Source organism: Larimichthys crocea, unplaced genomic scaffold (genome assembly GCF_000972845.2).
Source record: "Larimichthys crocea isolate SSNF unplaced genomic scaffold, L_crocea_2.0 scaffold131, whole genome shotgun sequence".
NCBI lineage: Eukaryota > Metazoa > Chordata > Actinopteri > Sciaenidae > Larimichthys > Larimichthys crocea.
Genome location: NW_020851796.1, coordinates 97,116 through 117,092, shown reverse-complemented (window position 1 = coordinate 117,092; position 19,977 = coordinate 97,116). Strand labels below are relative to the sequence as shown.

Sequence of the window (19,977 nt, the reverse complement as noted above, 5' to 3'; positions counted from 1 at the left end):
ATTAAAATAGACGTGTGTTAAATGTATCTGGGTAAGTATAAGGTCACACAGAGAATATTGCTTTTGAGTGTTGTGTAACTAGTATAAGTGTTTTGCAGGAGTTGCAGGTTCAAGGCCTACACACAGAGAGAGAGACGAGCAGATAAGCAGAGAAATAGGAGACTCCCCTTTGTTAGAACTGAAAGCAGACACAGAACATCTTACTATTGTGGATTATATTATCTGAAGTGCCTAATAATCATTTAAGAATATTAAACTGTGTGATTATGTTGAACTATTGCTTTTAAGAATGTTGTATAACCAGCAGAGTGTTTTTGCAGATTACAGTTTGTGTCTGAGTGCAATCCCACGCCTGAGGTATGTGTGTGAGCACAACTAGAAACTGTTACAAGGCATCTGAATCTAGGCACAGAGTGTACCCAAGGACACGATGGTCCAAGAAAAGAGCACACACACACACCCGGGCATCGGCTGAACTCAGCAGACTACCCTGTATGAAGATAATAACAAATATGTAACCGCTTGTGTGAATTAATAAAACTAGCTGAAGCCTGAGAGAGTGCAGAACTCAGCTGGATGTTGCAGATCGCGGGGTCTGTAAGAACTCAAAGCTGTGTTCTCCCTCTTGCAACAGGTGAAACTGGACTATTTGTCTTTGTCTTCTTTAAACTCAATATCTCTCTGCTCTACAATCAGGTCTACAGAATTCGGGGTGGTTTGAATCACCACAACAATACATGGATTAAGAAGTGATCTTGTAAGAAGTGATATTGGATTTTGGTCAGACAAGACCACACGACGGTACTACCGTGGATTACTATACTACCGGTGCCAGTTTCCGCTGCATAGCGGCCACCTCTGCTCTCCTCCCGGCTTCTCACTGCATGCTACTCCCTCGTAAACAAACCAACATGGAACCGCAACCGAACTACACAACTGCTGAATGATTGGCTGTTTGCCTGTTACTGGTGACGTCCGGGGATATGATAGGCTGTTTCCGCATGCTGGGTGCGCCCGTCTGTTAGCTGATTGGCTGTTCGTGTGTTTCTGCCGGCAAGAGCAGCATGAAAACCGCTCCGCTTCGATATAAATTCGCTTCAAAACAAACAACAAGCTAAAGTTCTGTCTCGCCCAGACACGAGACAACACACTCACCATGGCAGAAGCACGGGGCCCATCGGCGAGTCTTCCGTGGCGTCGTCGTCAGTGGCTCCACTAATTTTGCTCAAAAAAACAAACTCGTTGTTTCAAACTTGTTTCAGTCTAAGTCTTACTTCACCAGAATTATGTTTATCATGCACCAGACAGAATTATAAGTAATTAATAAGTATTAACAACTTGTACAAATACATTGCAGTTCATAAAAAAAATAATAAAAAAAAAATAATAAAAAAATAATAATAATTCATGGATTGTGGCTGCTGCTGTGGTCCTGCATGACGTTCACTACATATATTATTACTGTCATTATTGCTACCATATCTCCATTACAGTTTATAGTTAGTTAATGATTTGCTGCCGCTGTGCATCTGTGTCTCTCTATCTCTATCATACTCTATCTACTGTAATCATTTTATTATTCATTGTAATTCATTGTCATTTTATCAGTCATTGTAATTCATTGTCATTTTATCAGTCATTGTAATTGTACAATATGTTTGTGTTGATTTGTCCTGTACACGTGACATCCATTGCACGTCTGTCCGTCCTGGGAGAGGGATCCCTCCTCTGTGGCTCTTCCTGAGGTTTCTTCCAACTTTTTTCCCTGTTAAAGGTTTTTTGCAAGAGATGCTGGCTGTAGACCTCCACTGTCATGCACCTACCTCCACTGTCAGGCCCGGAAATGAACGATATATATTTTAAAATAAAACTGCAGACCTCTACTGTCATGCCCCTCCACTGTCAGGCCCGGAAATGAACGGCATACATTTTAAAATAAAACTGCAGACCTCCACTGTCAGGCCCGGAAATGCAAGGGATACATTTCAAAATAAAGTCATGAATTTGTGAATGCACTTCCGGTTAAATCATTTTCCTCACAAATGAATTAATTAGTAAACAATGACATAAAATCTTTCAATTCCCGGTCTATTGTTTATATTGATTTTATAGTAAACTTTTGTAAACTTTTGTTTGGTCAGTGCACATTTTCTCTTAAGCTATTATATATATTAGTGCTGTCAAAATTAACGCGTTAATTTTGTCGATTAATTTTAAAGAATTAACGCGTTAAAAAAAATTAACGCGGTTTTGTTTACTTTATTTTGGATGTGGCAAAGTAGAGCTTTGTTTCCCAGATATATTAGTGTGTGTGTGTTAATGGGTGTATAAGAGGCATTAACTTAAAGCCCTCACGGAGACTGTGCCCTGGGCAGTCGCCCACATTGCCCACAGCTAAAACCGGCCCTGCTTGTATTAGTTTACAGGCAGATCTGCCACAACCAATATGGCGGACCCGTTGACGTATCGCAACCAACGACCAACCCGCTCAATGCACCGTCTATGTATATATGTCTATGCGTCTATGTATATATGTCTATGATGACCCTAAATGACCCTCTCAAAATGTCCTCTCCACCTCCCCACCCCCAAAAAATGTCATCACTTCCGGGCCTGACAGTGGAGGTAGGTGCCTGACAGTGGAGGTCTGCAGCCAGGTACCTCTCGTTTTTTTGTGGGCAAGTTTTTCCTCACTCGAACCGAGGGTCTAAGGACAGAGGGTGTCACTCCCTGTACAGATTGTGAAGCCCTCCGAGGCAAATGTACTTTGTGACTTTGGGCTATACAAATAAAATTTGATTTGATTTGATTTGATTTAATAATAAAAAAAAGGCTGCAGTGTCACGATAATACCTGGAACCATGATACTTTGTCTGGTATAGTATCGTGGTTACTCATTTTGGTATCGTGACAACTCTAGTCCTTAGACCCTCGGTTCGAGTGAGGAGGGATCCCAGGATGAACAGACGTGCAATAGATGTCACGTGTACAGAACAAAACACAAACATATTGTACAATTACAATGAATGATAAAATGACAATGAATTAGAATGAATAGATAAAATGATCACAGTAGTGGTGGAACCTAGAGATAGAGAGACACAGATGCACAGCAGCAGCAAATCATCAACTAACTATAAACTGTAGATATGGTAGCAATAATGACAGTAATAATATGTGTAGTAGACGTCATGCAGGACCACAGCAGCAGCCACGATCCACGAGAACCTGCTGGACGATAGAGCACAGAAACTCTAGGGAAGAAGTTTGATTAGTAACAAATAATTAATGTTGTCCTGGAAAATTGCAAAAATTGAAAATAATTTTTTAGCCTTTTGCTGACCTGAGTAAACCGTGGTGTGTGTTTTGTTTGAAACTTGACTTTACAGGTTATAGGATACACTGCATGGTGTGACACTTCAAAGTGGGTAACCAGACACTAAAGCCAGGCATACACTGTAAGATTTTTGAAAATCTTGTCGTTGATACCATCACACACTATACGAGTAATCATCGATCATCGAACACGACCAGAGAGCTCACACTGTGCGGGTGAAAATGGCGCTAAAATTCCTGTTATCTGTGTTTTGACTGTTACAAGTCACTAACAACAGTTTTAATCAGGGTAATCAGGGTACGCCTCCATATTTTCATGCCACGACGCATCGCCATGGTGACAATCACTTTGCACAGGCAAAAACAGGCTAAAATTGTACAGTGTATGCCCGACTTAAGTGGAACAGAAAATGCTTTTTAATTTTCTCTGCATTCTATCAGTTTAGCTGGTCACACCATATGCAAAGTGGAATAGACTTGCAGCTATATTTTTGGTATTATTCCTGGAGCAGCAAGAAGAATTTCCACTAGGCTTCTACACTACACTCGCAGCTCCAGGTGGTAAATGGTGGCTCAGATGACATGCTGAGGCCACCCTGAGCATACCTCTGCACCCCTAGCAGAGAGATAGAGATGAATTCATCTCGCTTAGAGTGTTTCAATTTTCTGAACTCACCTGACACGTTCATTCACTTCAAAATTACTGCTCCTGTGAGTGGCCGTAGTGTCAAATGATCTTATCACTGCATCAGGATCTGGACTAGCTGTATACAAAATTGTATCATATCATATAAATGAATATGGGAGTTTGTAACAGCAATAACATTAATAAATATGGAGGAGATAGTGGGACCAAGTATTGAGATGTGGGGAATGTCAACACAAAGCAAAGCTGTGGGGGTTTATTTGATAAGATTGATAAGACTTTTGTTTTTTCTCAAATTCAAGTAAAAGGTCTAAGAATACAAATTTATACACTCTAAAATGTGCAGTTTTATTTTGAGAAAAGACATTTATTAGGCACTGAATTATGGCTGTTTCACGTAGGGTACACGTAATCTTTCACTGGAGAAGAAAGTCACGACCTATCCTACACTGCCTCTGATTGGTTGGTAGTCATTGCATTTGTTGGAATATCATACGCCCATCAAAGAAAGGAAAATGCTAAATTTGGATGGAGAAGGGAACAGAAACTATAAACTCTACAGAGGAAGCTATAAGCAGAGAGGACTACACCAGAGGCCTGCGGCTATGCAATATAACCTGAGGTGGATTCCTAAAGTGGATTAAAAAATTAAGACTGAAGGCTATACTCTCACAGAAGCTCTGCAAGGTTAGGAAGGCTTGTCAGTCACAGAAGCTAATATATCTGCCTCACAGCAAGCTGCCATAATTACCTTACATGGCGTTGGCCTCCCTGCTCAGGCCCAAAGAGCGTGTGTGTGGAAATATGACCTCATTCTGCTAGCTCCACCAAGTGTTGCAACTGAACTGAGCTGGAATTTTTTAATAGCATATTCCAACCTCACAAAGCCAAAGAAGTAGACATATTTATAGTATATATGTTTAAGCAGGCTCTTGTATGATGGATTTTTGGATATATCAGTGTACTACAGAAAAAAAGAAGAAAAAAATCAACGTTACCAGTATTAATAGACTTGGTAAGCTTCATAAATATAACTTTGAACAAGACTGGGAAAAAAAATTCTGATAAATAACAGCAAAATATAAACTATATACAGTATATGAGGTAGTGTACTGTGTCAGTCCTCAATAGCTCCAGTCCAGCAGAGGCAGGTTGCAAGAAGCAAAGTTTCTCTGCATTCTCTCCTTTCAAAGCGCTTCGCCTATCCTCATAAATATCCCCTATGGTGCTGAACACTCTTTCACTCACCAGAGAGGAGGGTGGACAGGAGAGGTACTGCCTTGCTAAAATTGACAGTCTGGTGAAACGGTTGGTGTTGTGTTTCCACCAATCATGTAGATATGAAGCTGTGCATCTTTTTGCGTCTTCTCGTAGAGGTCTTTGTGTTTTAATTTAAGGTGTGCCCACAAGTTGGATGTATTTTTAAATTTGAGGGTGCCAGATCCCTGGCTCACAGAGGCTGTACAGATGTTGCATGTGACTGTACCTGATGGGCCTTTTGTGAAATACTCCCATACTTGACTTCGTCCACCACTTGCCATCTGTCAAGTAAACAAGGCAGGTGAGACATATAAATAAAACAAACAAAATAAAAACCTAAATTATTACTGCTACAGCCACAACTATTACTATTATTGACAGTAATTATAATATAAAAAAAAAATCAATGATGATATTATCATTTGTATTATTAAACAAGACAAAGGTACTCCTGTTTTTTGTGGGTGTAATGATTAGTCCCTATTGAGCTACCTCATAATTACAATGTCAACTTGCTTATCCCTTTACCTGCACTGTTTTAATTCTATCCATCAAGCTACAACAAACATTTTCAGTCATCATTTGCTGCCTGCCTTCTAAAATCTACTACTTAGTGATGCACTAAATCCATTATGTGACTCGTTAATGCTGTGGCTGAACGACAGCAGTGCACACTTGCGTCACTGGATTTTACACACGTGTAAAAGAAAAGCTAACTTTTATGCACAAGCTGTTTGATACTTTTTCTCTGTGTCTAAATGTTCACTCCTCCCATGCCTAACTTATGTTTTTACAATGTCTGTGTTACGGCCTCATAAAATCAAATTAACATTCAACTTGGAGCTGGCTCAAATGAGACCATAACATATGAAGGACGCCACACAAACGTTTCAAGGTTTGCAAAAGAAATTCTTTATTAATAATTTGCCACTAAAGAAGGGAAGAAAAAGGGAAAACAGTTAACCCATAAAGTAATAAACCAAAAAGAGATGGAGACCCCGGCCAAAAGGACCAAAAGAGGGAAACACAGGGCCAGCCACACTATGGGCCGTCACACCCTGCACTTCCCTACAAACTAAGGAAAAACAGGCCTAACTTAACAGACCGAAAAACTGGACTACCAGAGATCTCTAACTCAAACTAAAATAACAAACTAAAATAAGAAAACTCTGCCATCCCAGACAGGGTAAAAAACAAGGGTTAACTCAGCTCAAAAGAAAGAAAGCCCCCTGCTGCTGCTGCCCCAGAGTAAGAGGGTTATCGTGGATAACTCGTTCTCTCTGCCTGACTCTGTCTGGATCAGCTGGCTGTAGGCGTTGTGCTAGGGGGCGGGGGTATACAGATGTAGCAACTCAAAAGTTCCTGTGTTTCCGTGACGGGGCCGTGACTGGTCCTTGGCTGGTCCTTGACTGGTCTTTGACCGGTCCTTCACAGGTCTGTGACGGTAATGTAATCCCCTGCGATGACGTAGTCAGTGAGGCCCCGACTGGAAACGCCCCTAAGCAGTCTGTGTGAAAACCAGCTGCAATGGCTCATTTGTCCACGGGGAGGAGCAGTGATGTTCCGCTCTCACCGTAGACTGTCTAAAGACACATCTGAACAGATATGCTGGGGTGAGCGGGTGACCCGATCAGCTTATCAGCGGATCAGTTGATGGAAAAAAAAAAGTTGTGATAAGATAACACTGAGGCAGCGCTGCAGCCGCTCGTATCTGCAACTCTATGTCACGCACAACAACAACATGCCAACATAAACTTGTTATTAAAGAAAACTCAGCTCGTAACATCCGTTTTTAAGTATATTTTTTGGGCCTTTTATGGATATGACAGTTGAAGATAGACAGGAAGCAGGGGGCAGAGAGACGGGGAATGACACGCAGTAAAGGGCCGTCTGATGTGGGATTCAAACCGGGGCCGGCTGCAGCGAGGACTGTCGCCTCTACACAAGGGGCGCCTGCACAACCCACCACACTACTGAACACCCCGTAACTGTTTTTCAAGAGTTATATGTTTGATGCTTTCTGAAGCCTGCAGTATGAAACACATTCGATTTCTGAGTATTCCTCTGAACGCCATAGTGGCCAAATTGATAGTACAGTATACTGTACAGTATGATGGATACTGATGTCCAGCTGTAGCTTTCACTACATGCAGATTAGAAGCGAGCGAGAGAGAGAGAGAGAGAGAGAGCGCGAGAGAAGAGCTTCAGTAATTATGTACAGTGAGGACAGAATAGCCTAGATGTTGTTGATTTAAACAGTGACCATAGGCTAAATGCCGCAAAGTGTAAATGGAAAGAATTACGGGTGAATCAAGTATGAAATAAGTCAAGTATGTTTGGTTTTAAGAAAGTTTGCAGTATAAGCTTACGAATCCATCAAACATATATTTAGGCATTCCATGAAAGACTATATTCGCAAGGAGGCTAAGCCAGGCACAAAACAAGAGCTCGTCGAGGACATACAGACGTTTTGGCAAACCAGAGTCACCGTGGACTTTTGCAACAGACTTATCTCTGGACTTTCAAAAGTTGTGCGGTGTATTATTATAATGGAAGGGGGCATAGTGGAAAATAAACAGTGGTGTCCAGGTAGAATAAAAACAACATATATACTGCAAACTTTATTAAAACCAAACATACTTGACTTATTTCATACATAGTCTTTCCATTTACGCTTTACGCCATTTAGCCTAATGGACGAAAATGAAAAGGAGTCATTCATGTTCATGAGCACACTCAAATCACAAGGCTACTGTATAGTATACAGTACTATAGCTGCATTTTCCGCTCTGTGATTTGTGACACTGGGAGACCAAAAAGCCCATCAAGTGCAAACAAAAGGTTGAGCAATGAGAATGCTAATGAGGTGTTTGTATGGTTTACCTGGCCTAAAGTGTGCACTACAGTAAATACCTGCATAACAAAGGGCTTCCAAAACGCTCATCTCTGCAGCTCTATGTTGCGCACAACAACAACAAGCCCTCCCCTCCAAATAAACTGTTAATTACAAAAAATAAACTCTCGCTTGTATCGGCAGGTCTGACACAGGCCTGGCAGCCCCGTGACATCTGATGAACCGTTTTTTGTAACTTTAAGGGTTAGGTTTAAGGGTTAGTTTGTTGTATATAGATAAGCGAGGGAAGAGACGCTTCAGTAATTATGTAAAGACTAGTGGTGGCCATAGATTAATCAGCTGTTCCCCGGAGTAAACAAAGGCAGCTGTCCAGGTGGAAGCGGCATTTAAAAACCACCAAGAAAAACCACGAGAAAAACACAACAAAAGCACAAAACTCTCTAAATTGCTAGAGAGATCAGCACTCCAGAGTTACAGTGAAGAAAACCAAAGAGAAAAAAGTAAAAAAGTAAAAAAGCGACCTAAAAGGCTGGAACAGCTTTGGGAATAGATTAATGGTGATATTTTTTTTAATCGCCCGATAAGAGTCTCACGTTACACCACTAGTAAAGACAGCCTAGATGTTGTTGATTTGGTAAATAGCGACATGTTGGATATAAACACCTTAAATTTAATTTCAATTCATGAACACGCTCAAATCATAAGGCTACTGTATAGTATGCAGTAGTCAAACCAGCTGCATTTTCCACTCTGTGATATGTGACACTGGGAGACCAAAAAGCACATTACTGTAAGTGCAAACAAAAGGTTGAGTAACGAGAATACTAATGAGGTGTGTAAGCTACGTCATCTCCAGGTAGAACAACTGTAAAAAAGTTCTGTGAGAGAAGCGCCATCTCCTGGTCATACCCTGTAATTACATGAATAGGTGGAGTTACAGTAAAAAATAGACACACCCAGGAGAAGGAGGGGGGTCACTCCGGCCACGGAACTTGGCAGGCAGTTGGCTGGAAGTTGGCTGGAAGACGGCTGCCATTCAGCTGGCTTCCAGCTTTAACGGGAACTTTTGAGTTGCTACTACTGTAGCTACACAGACATGCAATAAGTATATAGACACCTTTAATTTGAATTTGAATGAAGATGTCTATTTCCTCAATGCGTCATGCAGTCTCGTTTTAGGACTGCCCAAAAAATCCTGGACTGAAAACTGGTGAAAAACTGAACCTCCACATTTCAGTAATATATCGTTCAAAGTCTTGTGTTGTGTTTTTAGCAACTATTTTCCAACATTCATTGTGCTTTAAAAGAAAACATGGAATTGCCTTTACACAGACTTTAACATGTGTCGTAGACAAATGGCAACCTCTGGTGCTGAGAAATGAAGCCATTGCGTAATTGCTAAAAACTGTAATTCTCCGAGTGCCCTCCACAACCTCCAGAAGAGCCCATATTAAAATTCCCAATTTCACAGCAGAACAGCTGTCTAACCTGTCTCAAGCGGCCACTTGGAGAATTACAGTTTTAGCACTATAATCCCTTCCTACTCTCACTTCATGAGATGGAGGACAAAAATTCACAGTCCAAATTCTGTATGAAAATTAATCAAAGGGGGTGTTGGTTAGCTCAGTTGGTAGAGCATATGCCCCATGTACAAAGGCTCGGTCCTTGCCGCAGTGGCCCAGGGTTTGAATCCATGCCTTTTGCTGCATGTCACTCCCCATCTCTCTCTCCCTACATTCCTGTCACTCTTCAGCTGTCTCTGTCAAATAAAGCTTGAAAAGGACAAAAAAAAATATCTAAAAAGAAAATTAATGTTTTGTACAGGCTATGAAGAGGCTTCAGCAGTCAAATCATATCAAAGGTTGTTTTTAAATTAGTCTTTCTTCCTTTTGTGTTTCCACAAAAAGTGTTTCCTTGTTGAGGTTTGTTGCTGGAATAAAACAACAGCTTAATTTCTCTAACTCAGACAGCTGAAGTCTTATATTAGCTTCAACTAAATCTACATACACATTTTTGGTTGAAACAAGGATTGTGGATTAGTCCCTTATTTCTTACAATTGGGTCATGCTTAGATAGACAGGTCACCAGTAACTGTTTCATTGTACATATAACATTTTGCATTGTATTGAGACAGACAAGAAAAAAAAATCCATTCCAATCTATTTGAAAGAGGCATTAGGAAAATTAATAGGTTTATATTTGTAATTTGATGGAACACAGCTGCAGACATCAACACAAATGTATATGTCAGACCTGGACTAAAGAAGGACTCAGATAAATCACCAACTGGGTGGAACTTTATTTGGATAATGAAAATTATTCTAGAAAACAAAACCACTCCGAAGAGGGAAAAAACATAAAAGCAAAGAGGAAAAAGTTAACAGAAAATCACTCCACAGAAGGGAGGACAAAAGCTGAAGCCGCTATAAAACTGAACAGAAAACAATGACCATGAACTATGAAATTTACAAAAAAAAAAAAAAAAAACACTCACGTGGAGGCAAAAACTACAAGCACAAGATACGTGGGGTAGCAAGGTACATCAGGGACTGTGGAGAAGACCGGCTGGGGTGAACGAAATGAACGAAACACTCTGGCACAAGACAAAGGGAGACACAGACAATATATACAGAGGGTAATGGGGAACAGAATGAATCAAAAATGACCCATTCTGATTCTTTGTTCTGTCTTTTGAAATAAATTTATTTTATGATTGAGTATTCCAAATATTCTTTAAATGTCTTGTTTTTGATTACCACAGATCATTATTTCCATTTTTCCTTTCATACTTTATGAACAAAAATAGTGTATAAATAGTTTTTATGTTGCTACTAGGGATGCAAATTATCGATTAATTCATTAATCGTTAGTTGACTGACCTTATCAGTCGCTTAACGGTTAACTGATAAGCGGCTTTTTTCCTGAGAACATACATTTTTCACAGTGTCTTTTAACATAAAGCAAAACATTGCTTATATACTGAATAAAAAATGCATGTTATATTCCTCAACTAATGTTTTATTGTACCAGTTGGGATATGGTACAGATATGGTATTTAACCAAAATAAATTCTGCACAGAAAATTGAAATACATAAAAAAAAAAAAAAAAATTGTGCACTGGCTCACCTGTTGCATGTGAAACTTTAAGCAACATGCTATACAATATGGGCATAGCCTACACAATATTAAGCCTACATATAATTATCTGGTAAAGTACTTAGATGAAAAACTCGAAACATTAGCAGCACCACAGTATGATTACTAACCCTGGAAACTTACAGTTACATGTAGTACTGAACACAACTTAAATCATCCCTGAGGAAGGTGACAGTTAAATTAGAGGGCCTCTATTAAACAATTTCCCGCAGAAATTTTGAGAGTGACGAGTGGGCTGTTGCTGGGGGTCTGTATTCAAAAAGCACCCCTCAAATATTCATTTTGTTTATTATATATTCACATGTTTATTTAGTCACAGGAGCAGATAGCACTGACGCACTAGCAATTAGCATTAGCATGTTAGCAATTAACATGTATTTAATTCTTAGTGGCTAATGCTAATTGCTAGCGTGTCAACACGGCTGCATGCAGGTTTTGAAGGTGGTATCTTAGCGAACTCGTAGAGCTGCTGAACTTAAACGTAGCACCGCAGAGTTTACACTGAGCGTCTTTGTCATCATTACTTAGTTTGAAATGCTCCATACTCCACTCCGGGTCTGTCGCCGCATTACGTTCAGGTATGTTCGGTGTGGCCTAGATTAAGCAATGGCACCCTCAATTTAACGACACCATGACATTTCACTGAAAAAAAATCCTGTGGAAAATGGCCCTAGATTCAGTTAACTCGATTAATTTAATTTAAGCGATTCAATTCTTTTTGATAATTAAGCAATTAATAGATTAACCGTTTACATCCCTAATTGCTACATCAAATTTACACACATGGGTCAAAAATGACCACAGGATTGCTTTTTGCAGATAATGTTGTTGTGTTGGCTTCATCAGACAGATCTGACCTTCAGCATGCACTGGGGTGACTGGCTACCAAGTATGAAGCAGCCGGGATGGGAGTCAGCGAGTTGCTCACCCAAGCGAGTTTAAGTATCTCTAGGTCCTGTTCATGAGTAATGGGAAAACAAAGCATGAGATATACCAGCTGGTTGGTGTGGTGTTGGCAGTACTGTAGACACTGTATCAAATGGTTGTGGGGAAGAGGGAGCAGAGCCGAAAAGTAAAGTCTAGTACTTCTCTGCCTTTTGGCTAAGATCAAGTGTGGTATCTGTTCTTATCAGTTTAATATCTGATATGTCCCCTACCCGGGGACCATATATGTTATGGAATTTTCTATCCTTAGGCTACACATGGTCACGTGTGGGCCTTGAGGTCCTCGGCAGTATTAATTGTTTGTCTTTGACTAGGTGCCACCATATCTCAACACTGTGGTGGCCAGGGTCGAAGAGGCCTGTTGCTGCCTTCCTAGTCATAATAGATAGCTGGCCATTGACGTTCCAATCTGCGTAAACAGACATCTGTGTCTCCAGACTAGAATATGCTGACAATAACACCTCCAAGGGTAAAGACATTCTCTTTGACTAATTCTGGGGCGTGTAGTATTTGGGGTGTGATCTTTGGGTTTAAAGTTTATCCATCATCACGAATTCGTCAGAATGTGAGACCGACTCAAGCACTTCTGATGTACTTTGAAAGTGTCTCTAATTCTCCTTGGCCAAGCGTCAATAAATAATACAGCATAAGACATCAGAGGCTCCTGAACACTTTCTTCCCTCCTGACCTCACCATTGACCTTTGACTTCAGCAATTTCTCCACAACAATATATTAAATTGATTTTTGAAATAAGGAGATGGAATAGGGGCTTGCTCCGTCCACTCCCTGCATCAACCTGGTATTGCAGTATGGTAAATGGACTGTACTGTAGCGCTGCACAGTCAGAATCACATTGCTACACACCCTTTCATTAAAACACACCTACATCCATGGCGTCCTCCATCATCCACCCACAGTCAGTGCCTACTCCAATGGAAGTAAACCACCAGGAAGAGTATTTAGGATGGGTGCAAGTCACTGGTGAGTGGAGGTAGGAAGAGGAGAGAGTCCAGAGAGTCAAATCAAATCAAATCAATTTTATTTGTATAGCCCAAACTCACAAAATACATTTGCCTCAGAGGGCTTTACAATCTGTACAGGGAGTGACACCCTCTGTCCTTAGACCCTCGGTTCCAGTGAGGAAAAACTTGCCCACAAAAAACCCTTTTAACAGGGAAAAAATGTGGAAGAAACCTCAGGAAGAGCCACAGAGGAGGGATCCCTCTCCCAGGACGGACAGACGTGCAATGGATGTCACGTGTACAGGACAAATAAACACAAACATATTGTACAATTACAATGACTGATAACATGACAATGAATTACAATGAATGATAAAATGACCACAGTAGCAGATATGGTAGTAATAATGACAGTAATAATATGCGTAGTGGATGATCCACGAGAACCTGCTGGACGACAGAGCACAGAAACTCCGGGGAAGTTTGGTTAGTAACATGCATTAATGAGACATGTCCACAGATAGAGAGAGAGAGAGAGAGAGAGAGAGAGAGAGAGGGAGAGAAAGAAAGAAAGAAGGAGAGAGTGTGTGTGTGTGGGGGGGTCCCCCGGCAGTCCCCTGGCAGTCCCCCAGCAGTCTAATCCTATGGCAGCATAACTAAGGGATGGACCTGACTATAGGAACCACAAGGAACCCAGCGTCCTGAGGCGCAGTGTTCTAGAGGTGGTAGGGTATTATGGCTTTTTTAGATATGATGGTGCCTGACCATGAGGATTTGTAAGTAAGGAGAACAATTTTAAATTCTATTCTAATTTATAGGTAGCCAATGCAAGGAAGCCAAAATGGGAGAGATGTGATCTCTGATCTTGGTTCCTGTCCGAATACGTGCCGCAGCATTCTGAATTAACTGCAAAGTCCTAGAGACTTATTAGAGCCGCCTGGTAACAAAGAGTTACAATAGTCCAGCCTTGAAGTAACAATGTGTGGACTAGTTTTTCTGCATCCGCTTGAGAGACAATGCGTCTGATTTGCGATGTTACGTAAGTGGAGAATGCAGTCCTCGAAATTTGTTTTATGTGGACGTTAAGGACAAATCTGATCAAAGACAACTCCCATTCTTACAGTGGAGCTGGAGACCAGGGACCCCATCTAAAGTAACTAAGTCTCTAGAAAGAGAGTTTCTGAGGTGTTTGGGTCCCTTACAAGAACTTCAGTTTTGTCTGAATTTAACATCAAAAAATTGTAGGTCATCCAACTTTTTATATCCTTAGGTATGCTTGGAGTTTAGTTAACTGATTGGTTGCATCAGGCTTGATCGATAATATATTGGGTGTCGTCAGCATAACAATGAAAATTGATAGAGTGATTCCTAATAATGTTCCCTAAAGGAAGCATATATAAACTAAATAGAAGTGGTCCAGTACGAACCTGTGGGGACTCCATGACAAACTTTGGTCTGCATGGGGATTCATCATTGACGTGAAACACTGAGTCGATCTAAAAAATACGATTTAAACCAGCTTAGGGCGGTTCCTTTGATGCCAATTTGATGTTCCAGTATCTGTAAAAGAATTTGATGGTCAGTGGTGTCAATGCAGCACTAAGATCTAACAGGACAAGTACAGAGATGAGTCCTTTGTCTGATGCCATTAGGAGGTCATTTGTAGTCTGTAGTTGGCTAAGACCTCTGGGTCTAGAGTGGGCTTTTTAAGAAGAGGTTTAATTACAGCTACCTTAAAGGACTGTGGTACATATCCTGATAATAAAGACAGATTAATCATATCCAATAACGAATTACTAGCTACAGGTAAAACATCCTTGAGCAGCCTGGTTGGGATGGGGTCTAGAGACAGGTTGACGGCTTAGCTGCAGAAATGATTAAAGTTATTTGATGAAGGTCGATGGGAGAAAAACAGTCTAAATACATAACGGGTTTTACAGCTGTTTCCAAACTTGCTGTATCAGAATGCAGATCAATGCCTGTTGAGGGCAAGAGGTGATTAATTTTGTCTCTAATGGTTATAATCTTATCATTAAAGAAGCTCATGAAGTCATTGCTACTTAGACCTAAAGGAATAGATGGTTCAGTAGAGCTGTGATTCTCTGTTAGCCTGGCTACAGTGCTGAAGAGAAACCTGGGGCTGTTCTTATTCTCCTCTATTAATGAAGAGTAATAGGCTGCTCTGGCATTACGGAGAGCCTTCCTGTATGTTTTGAGATTATCTTGCCAGACTAGATGAGATTCTTCCAGTTTAGTGGCACGCCATTTGCGTTCAGATTTACGCGTCTCTTGCTTTAATTTACGAGTCTGCTGGTTATACCATGGTGCTAGCCTTCTTTGTTTAATTGTCTTCTTTTTCAGAGGTGCAATAGAGTCTAGAGTTGTCCGCAATGAGCCTGTAATACTATCAACAAGATGGTCTATTTGTGAGGGGCTAAAGGAAGCAGACAAGTCCTCTGTTACAGTTAGACATGGCATTGAATTCAATGCTGAAGGAATCACTTCCTTAAATTTGGCTACAGCACTATCAGATAAACATCTGCTGTAGAAGTTTCTACACAAAGGCTTATAGTCCGGTAGTATGAACTCAAAGGTTATTAAAAAAATGGTCAGACAGAAGAGGATTCTGTGGAAAGACTATTAGATTATCAATTTCAATGCCATATGAAAGAACAAGATCAAGAGTGTGGTTCAGACAATACTCTTTCACACACGCACTTGTTTACTTGGAGAGAATACATCTGTTGTTGAGTGTGGTCCATTTGTTTTTGCAGTGTTGTGTTTTTGGTCAAGTTGATTGCTATTTGCTGATTTTGTGCATTGTTTGTTTAAAATGTTTTGACTTGTCATAGCCTGGTCAAGGTAGACCTAAAAACACAATGTGTTTTACCATCAAGGAGTCAATATTCCAAAGTCATTTAATTCTTCTGTTTCTCTTCTTGTCTGTCTGACCATGATCCCTTATGTCTGTGTGTCTGTCTCAGGAGGTTTATTCCCCAGAGGTGCAGATCAGGAGTATAGTGCATTCAGAGTTGGTATGGTTCAGTTTGGGATGGCAGATTTCAGACTGACTCCACACATAGATAACCTGGAGGTGGCCAACAGCTTTGCTGTCACTAACTGCTGTAAGTATATTTTTTCTCATACTATTATAAACACAATTTGATCAGTAGCATGTATTATCTGCTACATGTTTTATTTCAGATAATTCTTATATGCCTCTGTGTTTGTGAGACATTTCACATTTTTCATATAAAATTTGGATGAAAGAATAAAAAAATGCTGCTGTGCATGAGAGTATATGTTTTGAACCTGCTTATGTATGCTAATCTTACTATCTGAAAAATAAGCCCTTAAAATAACACTGTGCCATTGACTCTAGACCAATATTTGTATCCATTATTGAAGCATGCTTTCTATTGCCTCAAGATAGCAATGCACTAACAATGCACTTTGCAACCAGATGGTTCTAAGTACATTTGCTACACAACATGGGCACAGAGTTTGGAAATGACAAGTATGTCTGTCAGAAACTAGCAATGACACGCTGGTGTAAGATATATATTATTACTATATTTTCAATTATGAACCTCCTAATACATTTCCATTAAAATTCTACATAAGTGGACCACCAGATACCTTTTTTTTAGATTAGGTCTGGAGCAAGGATTCTCTGATATAGATCAGTGACATCTGTCAGAGCTTGTAGAGCACTCTCTGCAAGAGGGATAGTTATTTGTCCTTTACATATGCACACAGGTGTGTTTATCTGACGGTACCCAGCCACAGTAGAAGGTCATTACAGTTTTGTGATTTGGGAAATAAAATTGAAGGTTGATCAAAATCTTTGGAATAGAAAAAATAAATTGTCTCAAATTGTCTGAGGACTAGGACTAGACACATCTTTTAGCGTCTATGACATATGCTAACCTATCAGCAGAAAACACTGCATTAACCTTCAGCAGTTTACAATAGCTCACCACCACACATATGTTTTGTTTTAGTCAAATGGGCCCTGACCCACACTTTTGATATGAATTTGTGGGCATAGATTTGTCCAAGAAAATCGATTCAGTTATTTTTAGTGTGGAGTCAGGTTATGTTCCAAATTCAGTAACTGCAGACCAAAGAGTAGAAGCAATGGGAATGAGGACTCCATGCATGAAGTATACTCTGTGTTCATCAGAGCATGATGTAATGAGGGCCTGCGGCTCAAAGCTCTGCTATTTCAGGCCAGTGCAGTGTATTGTGATTGAGTTTATTTGGAGGATCATTTATCCTTCCTTTTGCCCTTATGGCAAATAGTGCAACAGTTAATAGAGAATAATGTCCCCTTTAAATTCTTTGTAAAATTACAAAGAATTTGTGGATTTCATTGTCTACAGTTCATAATGTCATTAAAAGAATCAGAAAATCACTTAGAACATTTGGAATGCCTCAGAGGTTTCAGTTGTTTTTGTTGAATTGGTCATTAAAATACCCATAAAATGAATGAAATATCTACAATGTCATCATGCTCTATAAACCATAGAATAGAGCCATCATAAGGAGATTTAGGTAATTTTACTTTTTTTAAAAACCCACAAAAAACAAGATAGGCCTGTGTCTTGAGATGCAGTCGAAGCACTGTAAAGTACACTTTAGACTGCTATGATGCTACCATATCACACCAGAACCAAAAGGGGAGAGGTAGAAAAAAAGAAAATTTCAGACAGACAAGTGAAGCATCTCAGAATTCTTAGTCTTAAGGACCGAAGAAAGACCTCATGAGAACTGCGTGACGAGATCAACGCCACAATGACTAATGGTGCAACAGTGTCTTCAAGAACTGTGTGCCAGAACCTGGGTGAAGAAGGACTTGTTGGCAGAATAGCAACAAAGAAAGCATTACTGAAAGAGAAACAGAGTGAAACACCTGAAATTAGCAAAAGAACACAAGAAATGGACAAAGGAAAATTGGTATAAGTGTTTTTTGAAGTTTGAACAGTTTGGCAACAAGTGAAGAGTGTATGTTGGGCGGGGGGAGGGGGAGAGATATAAAAATGAGCCAACAGTTAAACACAGAGGAGGTAGTATTATGGTGTGGGGCCACTTCAGCCTCAGGAACAGGTGACTTAGTGAAAACTGATGCCATCATGGATAAGAAAGTATACCACGACATTGTGGTGAGAAAAAGAATAGTATCTGGGAGTTATCTTATTGGGCCTGGATTTATTTTCCAAGAGAACAATGACCATACACATTCTTCTATTCTATTCTATTCTATTCTATTCTATTCTATTCTATTCTTCTAAACTATTTTCTGAACTACCTGTGACAGAAGGAATCTGCTGAAACATTGAAAATGATGGACTGGCCCCCTCAGAGTCCGGACCTAAACCCCATAGAGCAAATTTGAGGCGAGTTGGAAAATAAACTGGATAGATCTATTGAAGATTCAAAGGAAAGCCTTTGGCTTGAGTTGCAGTAGGAATAGAATAACATTAGTGTTGAAATTCTCAGGAAATATATTGATACAATGCCAGTGAGATGTGCTGCTTTAATTGCTGCAAAAGGTGGACATACTAAATATTAAAGTTAAAAGTGGATAAAATCAGTAGGACTTACTTCATCTGATATTTGTTTTGCTCAAAGTAATAACTGCATGTTTCATTAACATTATAAAATCATGTTTTGGAGGCAAAAAGAAGGTCAGTATTTTCAGATATGCCAGGTGTTTTGATAATTTTGGCCACCACTGTATAATTGAAGGTTGATCAATATTTTAGCCTCTGGGTTAAAGATGTTGCAAAAGGGTTCCTATAAAGAGGGACCATCCGGCTTGCTATCAGTGCACAATTGAAAAGCCAGCATCCATGGCATGAAGGTGCATTAGTGCATATGGCATGATGGGTAACCAGCACATTTGTGAAGACACCAATAATGATGAATGATAGAAACCTGAATACAGGTTTTGGAGGAACATGTGTACGGAGCCCCCGAGGAGAAAAAAGGTGACATGAGGAAAAAAAAAAAAAAGCACTGCGATCTCGACTTTAAAAGTCGAGATCTCGAGTTTTGTTTGATTGCCAGTCGCTCAAATATTTTCAAGTGTGCCCTGTTCAAGTGGACCGCCTACCCGCACGCAAGCAGCAGCTGGCTTCCAGTGTAGTCCAGAGGAAGTCTGGTCAAAGTCGCTACAGTTTAACAGATTACTTGTTACAAGTGTGTTTATCTGTTTGTATGTTTACAGATACGTGTTCTGCAATAATCCCACAAACGTAATACATTTTCCACAAACGTAATAGCCTCTGCCTACTACAAACTAAGTACGCTATTTTCCACAAACGTAATAACTATTACGTTATAACTTTCAAGTTTGTAGGGATTTATTACGTTTGTGGACAAAATCCAGCTGCTGGCTGTCCACTCCGCTATCACAATGTACAACCCCCCCAAGCAAGCAGCATTGTCATTCCTTTTCAGTTCACAAAATTATTTTGTGTTTAAACAGATTTATTTCCTTGCATAAGCAAAATGCTTCTTGCTAATGAGGAGCCTCTCTTTTTCTCCCTCTCTCTCTCTCTCTCTCTCTCTCTCTCTCTCTCTCTCTCTCTTAAATCTATCAGTTTACCCCCTCCACTCAAAAATGTGTTTTTCATATTGTTCCTACACTCGAATGTTTGAGTTTCAAACTTTTTGGGATGTCATATATTTGCATATTTCTTACTTCTGGATTTTTTTAATGTGGGAAAAGGATTTTAACACGATAATTTAACTTTTTGGGTGTGAAAACGATATCAGTCACATTAGCCTATTATTCAAAGAAAAGTATTT

At 40.0% G+C, this 19,977-nt stretch overlaps 1 non-coding gene across 1 annotated transcript; it reads left to right on the top strand.

Moving 5' to 3' along the window:
- Positions 1–12,334: 12,334 nt before the first annotated feature.
- On the top strand, positions 12,335–12,524 carry LOC113744711 (U2 spliceosomal RNA). Its single transcript, XR_003461753.1, has one exon. It is a non-coding gene; the product is annotated as a U2 spliceosomal RNA (small nuclear RNA).
- The last annotated feature ends 7,453 nt before the right edge of the window (positions 12,525–19,977 follow it).